Below are 9,293 nucleotides of genomic sequence, written 5' to 3'. Positions count from 1 at the left end.
ATTCTCTCCAAAAGGCAAAACACATTAGAATTAAGATATTTGGTCATGAATTTCAGCAGGATATGTAATAGGTGTCCACTTCATGCTTCAAACACAACCCCTGATGCTCTTCCACTGCACTTATTTTAAAACTGACTTTTTTAAGCTTCTCCTTCTCTCCCTCTGTAACCTTGGGCCAACCCAGATTACCCTTCTTCTCATCTGAGGCCCAGTTACCTGGCCTTTAGCACACACACCACAGGAACAAAGTAATTTAAACTTTGGTTACAGCACCAGAAGACCTAAGACAAGACTGTCCTTCAAGGTCAAAGTGAATTATTACCACTGACAGTGCACACCTGAAATGTAGCCTTTGAATCTCCTCTAAAAGATCTTTGTACCCTAATGGGCAAATCATAGACTCTGGAACAAGATTCTCCTGTTTTTCCTTTGCTAGCAAAGCAATAAAATTATTTTTTTTGGTCTCAAAACCATGTCCTCATTAATAAATTGGTATTGGGACAAGGACTGATTTGTCAGTAACAGGTATGATTGTATAATCTTTTGCTAAAATCTCAAAAATATCATAAGGTCAGAGTAATCAGGTACATAAAGAACTCTTGCAAGAGAAATGGAAGAATTTGGTATAGAACTATCAATCAAACCTTCCTGGAGGAAGCCTTAGGACACCAGCAGGAGTTTAATGTCTAGGAGAGTTTATCTGAAAATCATTTATGGATGTGACTGTGTCTAATAGTAAGGTCCCAAAGTAATATATAGGAGACTTATGAGTTCTTGAGAATATTAGTACAACAGAAAACCTGCCAGCTTGAACTGAGACACTGTGAGAACAAAATGAAAGGAAGCTGATAATGTCTCCTACCTTCCATCCCTGATTTTTTACTGACAAATAAAATTGCTCAACTGAACATTTACTACTTTTCATGAAAAAGGAAGTATGAGTCAGAGGACAGGACCAAGAGCCCAGAGAGTTGAAGCATAAGCAATTATTACTCTCAGATTTGGAAACTTAATCAAGGAAACCCAACTGAAGTTTTCCCTCTGGATTTCAGAATCATCATGTTCTGGGTCTGCTGTATTTCTCTGTCTACCCGTTTCTCAACTTCTTTTTCACCTACTTTTCTCCTTAAGGCCAAGAATTTGTCTTCAGGTTGCTAAAGACTGAGAGCAGGTTCCTTGTCCATGTCCCATAGGCTGAGGACTAACAGCTACAGTCTGTTGTGGCTCCTTATGGGAGAGAGGAGACTGAATTTAAACTAAGAGCATGCTGAAAATAAATTCATATGCTATCTCTCCTGTTTAATCTTATCTGTTTTATTCCAGTGATCCAGAGGGGAAATTTTGACTTGCCCCTACACAGCTCTTGATGGGGTGGTCTTGTCCACTTGTGCTCAGGCTTGTACTGTTCTCTGTTTCTGTGTCCACAAGTGATATAACAGATATATTAGATTAGATTAAAGCACCAAAAACATACATTGGAGAAAAGATATCCTCTTCAATAAATGGTGCTGGAAAAACTAGAAATACATATACAACAAAATAAAATTAAACCCATTTCTCATCATGCATAAAACTCAACTCCAAGTGGATCAAGGACCTAGGAATTAAAACAGAAACACTGTATCTATTAGAAGAAAAAGTAAGCCCAAATCTCCATCATGTCAGATTAGGCCCCAATTTCCTTAATAACACTACTATAGCACAAAAATTAATATCAAGAATCAATAAATGAGAAGGATTCAAACTAAAAGCTTCTTCTCAGCAAAAGAAACAATCTGTGAGGTGAATAGAGAGTCTACAAGTTGGAAATAAATTTTTACCACACACATATAAGATACAGCACAAATCTCTATGGTATATAAAGAACTCAAGAAGCTAAACACCAAACAAACAAATTATCAATCAATAAATGGGCCAAAGACCTGAACAGGCAATTCTCAGAAGATGACGTACAATCAATCAACAAATATATGAAAAAATGTTCAACATTTCTAGCAATCAGAGAAACACAAATTAAAACTATTCTAAGATTTGATCTCACTCCAGTTAGAATGGAAGCTGTTATGAAGACAAACAACAATAAGTGTTGGTGAAGATGTGGGGGAAAAGGTACACTCATACATTGCTGGTGGGACAGCAAATTGGTGCAGCCAATATGGAAAGCAGTATGGAGATTCCTTGGAAAACTGGGAATGGACCCACCATTTGACCCAGCTATCCCTCTCTTCTGTCTATATCTAAAGGACTTAAAAACAGCATACACACATCCCCATTAATGTTTATAGCAGCAAAATTCACAATAGCTAAACTGTGGAACCAACCTAGATGCCCTTCATTAGATGAATGGCTAAAGAAACTGTGGTATATATACATAATAGAATCTTATTCATCATTAAAAGAGAATAAAATTATGACATTTGTAGCTAAATAAATGGAGATGGGGAATATAATGCTAAGTGAAGTTAGTCAACTTCAAAAAACCAAATTCCAAATGTTTTTTCTGGTTTAAGGATGCTGATTCATAATGTGGTTGGGGTGCAGGGCATGGGAGGATTAGATGAACTCTAGATAAGGCAAAGGGGAAGGAGGGGAAGAGGAGAGGTCACTGGGGTAGGAAAGATGGTGGACTGAGATGGACATCATTACCCTAATTACATGTGTGAAGACACAAATTGTGTGACTCTAATTTGTGTACAACCAGAGATATGAAAATTGTGCTCTATATGTATAATATGCATTGTAATGCATTCTACTATCCTACATAACAAATTAAAATTAAAAAAAGAATCAAATAATGGGATTGTACCAAACTAAAAAAACTTCTTTACAACAAAGGAAACAATGAAACCCTAGAAAGAAAGAATAAAATATGAGAGAAGTAGAAAATAAAGGATGATCCATTATTTAATTGGCTTCTATAGGGTTAAGTTATCTGGCAACTACATTTGGAGCCTTGTAAAACATTCCTCAAAAGCATCCATATGGGGTTTTGAAATGAGGAAACACTTATTCATCACTTTCCATTCACATTGCTCAAAAATGTCCTTGCTGGAAACAAATTTCCTTGCCCTTTCATGCTGCACAAGTTAGAAGACCAATGGGTTTCCATGGACACCCTGCGGCATTATCAACACTCTCAGAAAGAAACAGAGAGATGCTATCAATAAATTCATCATACAACATGATCTTTATATTTATCACTGTTCACATTCTGTTCAATGGCAATGTCATAGCATAGCCCAAAGTTGCACTACCCAATACAGGTAATTCACTGTGATATCACTTCATGTTAAAGGTAATCTTCAGCTGCTTGTCATGAATAATCAAATGGTATGAGTCAGTTTAAAAATATAAACAATGGCCAGATAAACATGTGATGTGAAACCATGGTAGCCTATTATGAGTGAGTGTTGAAATTTTATCTACAGCTGCAACAAATGTTTTGGCTGCTATAATGTAAACAGTGGACTGGTGGATATTCACGAGTATGAACAGTGGAGTATAGCACCATATATTGACCAGGAAAACCAGAAAAAAAGTGCATGTATTGAGAATGCTACTGGAAATAATGTGCACAAGAACAATAGGTAGCCTTTTTAAAGCCCTATATTTCCAAATATTCTAGTAAGTTTTATTTTTGCTGTTAATCTCCACTGAACTCAGTTGCATTGTAGCTTTGGGTATTATTTTCATGTAAGGATAGATGAACTGGTTCAAAAACATGCCTCATCCTCATCTTTAGGAGATTTATTTTTCAATAAAAAATTTTACATTTTTTGTTTAAAGATCATCACACATTTGTAAAATACTGTGTATTGCTCTTTTGTGTATAACAAAAAGTTAAATTACAAATAAATCTATATAAGTTAATTGACATTTAATTTCAATTTTATGTATTTATTTTGGTGGCAGAAAAGCCATGTATACAAGGCATAAAACTTGTAGATACAAGGGTCTTGCAAATATAATATCTAAAAGAATCCTATAAAATCAACACAAAATAAAAATGGATGAAAGACAAGCAGGCATTTTACAAAAGTGAAATTCCAAATAGCTAAGAGTTTTAAAAATACATGACTTCATTATGATGAAGAGAAATGCATATCAAAACTATATTAAAATGATGCTTCATACACCAAAATGGTAAATATTAAAAAGAATAAAACCAAGTGCTTGTGATATAAGGACAAACTAGAATACTCATACATGACTGGTAAGGGAATAAGTTGGTTCACATGCTAATTTTTTTCAAAAATTTTTAACAACTGATAATCAAATTACTAAAATATTTTTCTTACACATCTTGAAAACTATATTTTCAAATGTGATTTCCCAAGGAGTCCATGTTGAGTATGATTTTCAATGACCCTGTGATGAGACTACTTCACTTATTACTATGTTTCTAGTAAAATTTTATTCAAGAAACTTGGGAGAAGCAGCATAACTGATATTTACAGTGGACTTAATTCATGTGTGTCTTTGTCCTCTATGACTTGTATATAGCCATTCATTTATAAATGAGAATCCTATCATTGCAGTGTTAGAATACCTGAGCACACAGTGGCTAAATTACAAGTCCAAATTCTCACAGGCATCAAATCACTACTATAATGATAGCACTATTGGTAGTTATCACAAAAATATGACAGTATAATATAGTACTCTTAATTTATTGAATTTCACACTCATCTACTACAACACTAAAATAAAAGGTTGACAAGTTGTTCAGAATTTACTAAAAATCTAGAATGGAGAGAATGACATTTCTGAGGGAAGAAGAAAATGACAATAGTATATTCCATATGCCTTCTTCCAGTGTTCAAAAGAAAAGCACCCAAAACATAATGGAGTCAATATTCAGATATCCCCCATTCTCTAGATATTATTGGGTTCATATTTTCTGTCTATAAGAAAAAGATATCTACTTCAAAACATCTCAGAGAGATTTTCCAACTTTTTTAAGTAACTCAGGTTTTTATTTTATTTTGTACAGTAAAAGTACATAATTATGGGGCAAAACATATTATTTTGTTACACATATACAATGTATAATGAGCAAATTAAGCAAGTTAACATATTCATAACTTTACATACTTATCTATTTGGGGAAGTGGTAACACTTAAAATTTACTCTTTGCAATTTTGAATCATGTAATAATTGTGTATTATTGTTTTAATTCTATTTTATTTTCAAATTATATTTATAGAAAATGAAATGCAGATAGTGAAAATAACAATGCAAACACTTATGTAACTACTACATGGATTTAAAGATAGAGTTTGTACTTGCTTCTCCACCTACTTACAAGTGAACAGAATATAGACACAACCATATTTCAGTAAGATAGCAATACTAATAGTATCAATAACTAGCATAATTACTAGTCACCTGGCTGTGCAGTTGATCTCCAGAACTTATTACTTTTTTTCTTTTTATCTAAAACTTTACCTTTTATCCAACATTGCCTATTTTCTTCACCTTCCACTTAGTTTTGGGAACTTCCATTCTAATCTCTACTTCTGTGAGTTCTAAATTTGAGAGTCCACATATAAGTGAGAAACTCCCATCTTATTCATGGCTTTCAATGTTCTCCTAGGATCCCTTGCCATCCTAGACCCATCCCTAATGGCCTTGTGACTCCTTTTCCAAACTATTTGGCACTTCTGTGCTGCAGTCTGGCTGGTCACAAATCACGAGCCACTCAAGCAGGAACAAACTTTATTTCTGAACTCCACCAGCACACTCCACACACGCTCCCCGAATGCCACGTGGAACTTTCCCCGAATGCCACGTGGCTCCTCCAGGAACCACCAACTGGAAATCCCTCCTCCGGCACTTCCCCAACCAATGTGAACTCTAGAGGAATCCCTGTGGGAGCTCAAGCGGAACTCAATGGGAACTCCAGGAGAACTCAAAAGTCATCATCTTAATGGCTCACTGGCGTAACTCTCAACCACTAATTCTGGCAAAAATGCCATGCGTCATCCCTACTCGGCTGTGGCCCTCAACACTTCTGCCTTACCTGACCAGAACATTCCTAAATCTGCTGATGTGGTGATCCCAAAATCGTGTTTCTTTGCTCCCCAGTTCAGTGTCTGAGGCTTATTCCACTGCTCTTAAGACTCCTACCCTTACTAACTTTGTAAGTCTTGCCAGCTCTAATTCTGTGACCTTTAGTCAGACTCCATGTTCTCCATTAAATATTATTTGTTCTAGTTATACATGACAGTAAAATTTATTTGTGCACTGTGATATACATAAATGGGGCATAATTACTCATTTTTCTGATCATACATGTTGTAGAATCACATCAGTCATACAGTCAGATATGTACATAAGTTAATGATATCTGTTTCATCCTTCCATGTTCTCCATTTTGATGATCTCATTGCCACTGTTTCTGGGCTCTTCCCCAGTGACACTCAAATCACTAACATTGTCATCTCTTCCAATTCTCACTCTACTTTTATTATTTTCCCTACTCTACCACACAAAATACCATCTCTACTATCGTGAGGGGGCAAAATTGTGATGAGGGGAGAGAAATAAAGAATGTCCAGGCACTTCTGTCCATGTTCAATGCTTTATTCACTCAAATTACTCAATACAATTTCACTCTATAGGTTCTTAATCAAGAAAACAATGATCCTTAATGCTAGGCACTGAAATAGACATAATCAATTCACAGCAAACAATTCTAGATTAATTCTAAGCACTGCAAACAAACTTAATCATGACAGGCTAATGACAAACATTCGCTCTGCATGCTAAGTTCAAAAGTCTTAAGCCTTAGGCTTTATGTCCAGCAGATGTACACTCACTCAGACCATGGTGTTCAGGTCCAGATCCAAGGCAGTCTTCTCCTGGTGTGAAGTGGACGACTCATTGAAGAGAGTGTCGTATGGAGAAGTTGCAGCTCTTACTAGGGTCCAGATGAGGTGGTAGAGTTTGAGAGCAGTGAGGATCACGCAGAGGATCAGGAAAACAATGACAAGTGATGGGATGTCAGTTCAGGTCCTCATCAGGCTCTCCCGCTTCAGTGCATCCTTGTATTGGCTGGCTGAATTCCTGTTCATTAGCTCTATTATTTATACTAAATTTGGGGGCTTTGACCCCCCTTTCAATCCTTATCAGCTACCACCAGATTTCTCAGTGACATCATTTACCCTGGGGTCAGAAACATCTGGTCTGGTAGTCTCCACCCTGATCTTCTCACCTTTCCCTCTTCTCAGGCTAGAACAGCCTGCCAGGGGCTTCAATCTGTTTATCAGAGTGAGGGCAAGTGACTTGTCTGAGGCCATACTGGAGGGCTCTGTGGGTGTGCCTGCTGAGACTGCAGGTTTCAAACTGAAGTTTTATAAACAGGAGTTGCTCAGGCTCAGGCCTAAGGCCATCCTCACATCTACATAGTTCTTTTCTTTATATTTCAATTAACCTCTTCTCAAATTTTTTGTTATCTTCCTAGGTTGGCCTTTGGAATTCATTTAATAATCACAAAGCTCAAATATCTAAGTAGTTTATTAAAGACCTTTTTTACTTATACAACATATTTTTAGCTTGAAAACCCAAAGTATTATAAGACATTTCTTAATTAAAGGCTTTATGGATTTATTAAATATAAAATATTCATCAAATGTTAATTGAACATTGAGACTTTATACAGCTTGCAATGATGAGAATGACAGATACCATGCTGTTTAGGGCTTCTGTTTCCATCATTATTTCAGTTTGATCTCATTAAGAGACTCTCCCAATTCTCACCAAGAATATTTTTCAGAGAAAAAGGAGAAACCATACTGTTGAAGAACACCTACATCTTTGATAATTTTCCTTTTTCAAGACTTCTGAAAGCCAGAATGGTAACAAGCACCTTTTATCTTTGCTACTTGAGATGCTGAGTCAGGAGTATCACAAGTTGCATCTTAATGAAATTCCATTTCAGGAAAAATAAATAAATAAATAAAGCTGTAATTGAGTAATAATGTGTTTCATGACATGTGTGATGCCAGGGTTTAATCCACAGCATTACAGAAAACAAACAGATAACTTCTAGAGATCATAGTCTGTTGATCTGAAACTGAAAATATGCTTGTAACACTATTGCTGACAGAAGGAACAGAGTTGGCATTTCTATCTGCCATCTCTGAAGATACAAGTTGTTTGCTTGTTGTCCCTTGGGCTGTCTGTTTTCACTGCCCATGGAGAGGTGGAGTCTATAGCAGTAAATGAAAACCAAAGAGTACCTTTATATTTAAAATGAGGAAATTTTCTTCTTTGTGACTAAATTCCTTTAGATCATCATCTTTGAGAAAGGAGCATAAGGTATAAGTTTCAGAAGGATGATTTCCTTAGGACTCTAATAGTACAAAGAGCCCCAAATGTGTCTGACATGGAAATAAGTATATATATATATATTTTTTTTTTCATTGGGATATGAAAATACAATTAAGTTTAATTCTTATGTGTTTTTTAAATGTATAAATATTTTTTATTTTCTTCTTCAAGTGATATGTTTATAATCATTAATGACTTGATTAAATTTGATCCTGTCCACAGACTTGATTGATATGATTTGATTTACATGGTCATCATAAATTATTTTTCAGAATGAATCCTTTTCAGGTACAACCAACAGGCTTTGAAGACGTAAATTTTGTGAATATCTCAATGTTTTGTGGCATGAGTAGAGACGTTCTTCGGAATCAGAGGAGAGCTTTGATTAAATGAAGAAAACAGGTATTTGATTTCTATTTCCAATGTTTGCTTGATGATGTTTTCTGATTTGAGAAAGACTATCCTTGTCAAGTCTCTGGTGTGTTCTTTGCTAGAAAAAAATACTCATATATAATATTATACATGGGAATCTTGAAATTTCCATGAATGTTTTTGGATTTTGTATTTAAGGGTGAGTAAATTTTCTCCCTTGAATTGACTGAAAATTTTATTGAAGAACAGTAAGTCCATCTGTATTTTCAGCCAAGACCTGTATATTGATTCAAATGCCATGCAGATGCATTTACTCTACATCATAAAATGACTTTAAATTCCCTGTGTGAAGATGAGTTTCTCTGAGGTTTTATATTTATTTTAAAAAATACTGTGGAAAGTACTTCAAATTAAGAATTAGGTATCTTAAATGGATTTTATTTGATTTTGTCATTGGTCTTATTTTAGTAATTTCTTTATAATCCAGAGAGATTTGAGGCAGAAAGACATCAAGTACTTTTACAAGAACTCTTAAACTCTTGAAGTAATAATTGATCTCTTTTTCCACATTTCATTCAAAAAGTGG

The sequence above is a fragment of the Ictidomys tridecemlineatus genome, chromosome 4, assembly GCF_052094955.1.
Source record: "Ictidomys tridecemlineatus isolate mIctTri1 chromosome 4, mIctTri1.hap1, whole genome shotgun sequence".
Lineage (NCBI taxonomy): Eukaryota > Metazoa > Chordata > Mammalia > Rodentia > Sciuridae > Ictidomys > Ictidomys tridecemlineatus.
Note: the sequence above shows the minus strand (reverse complement) of the source record.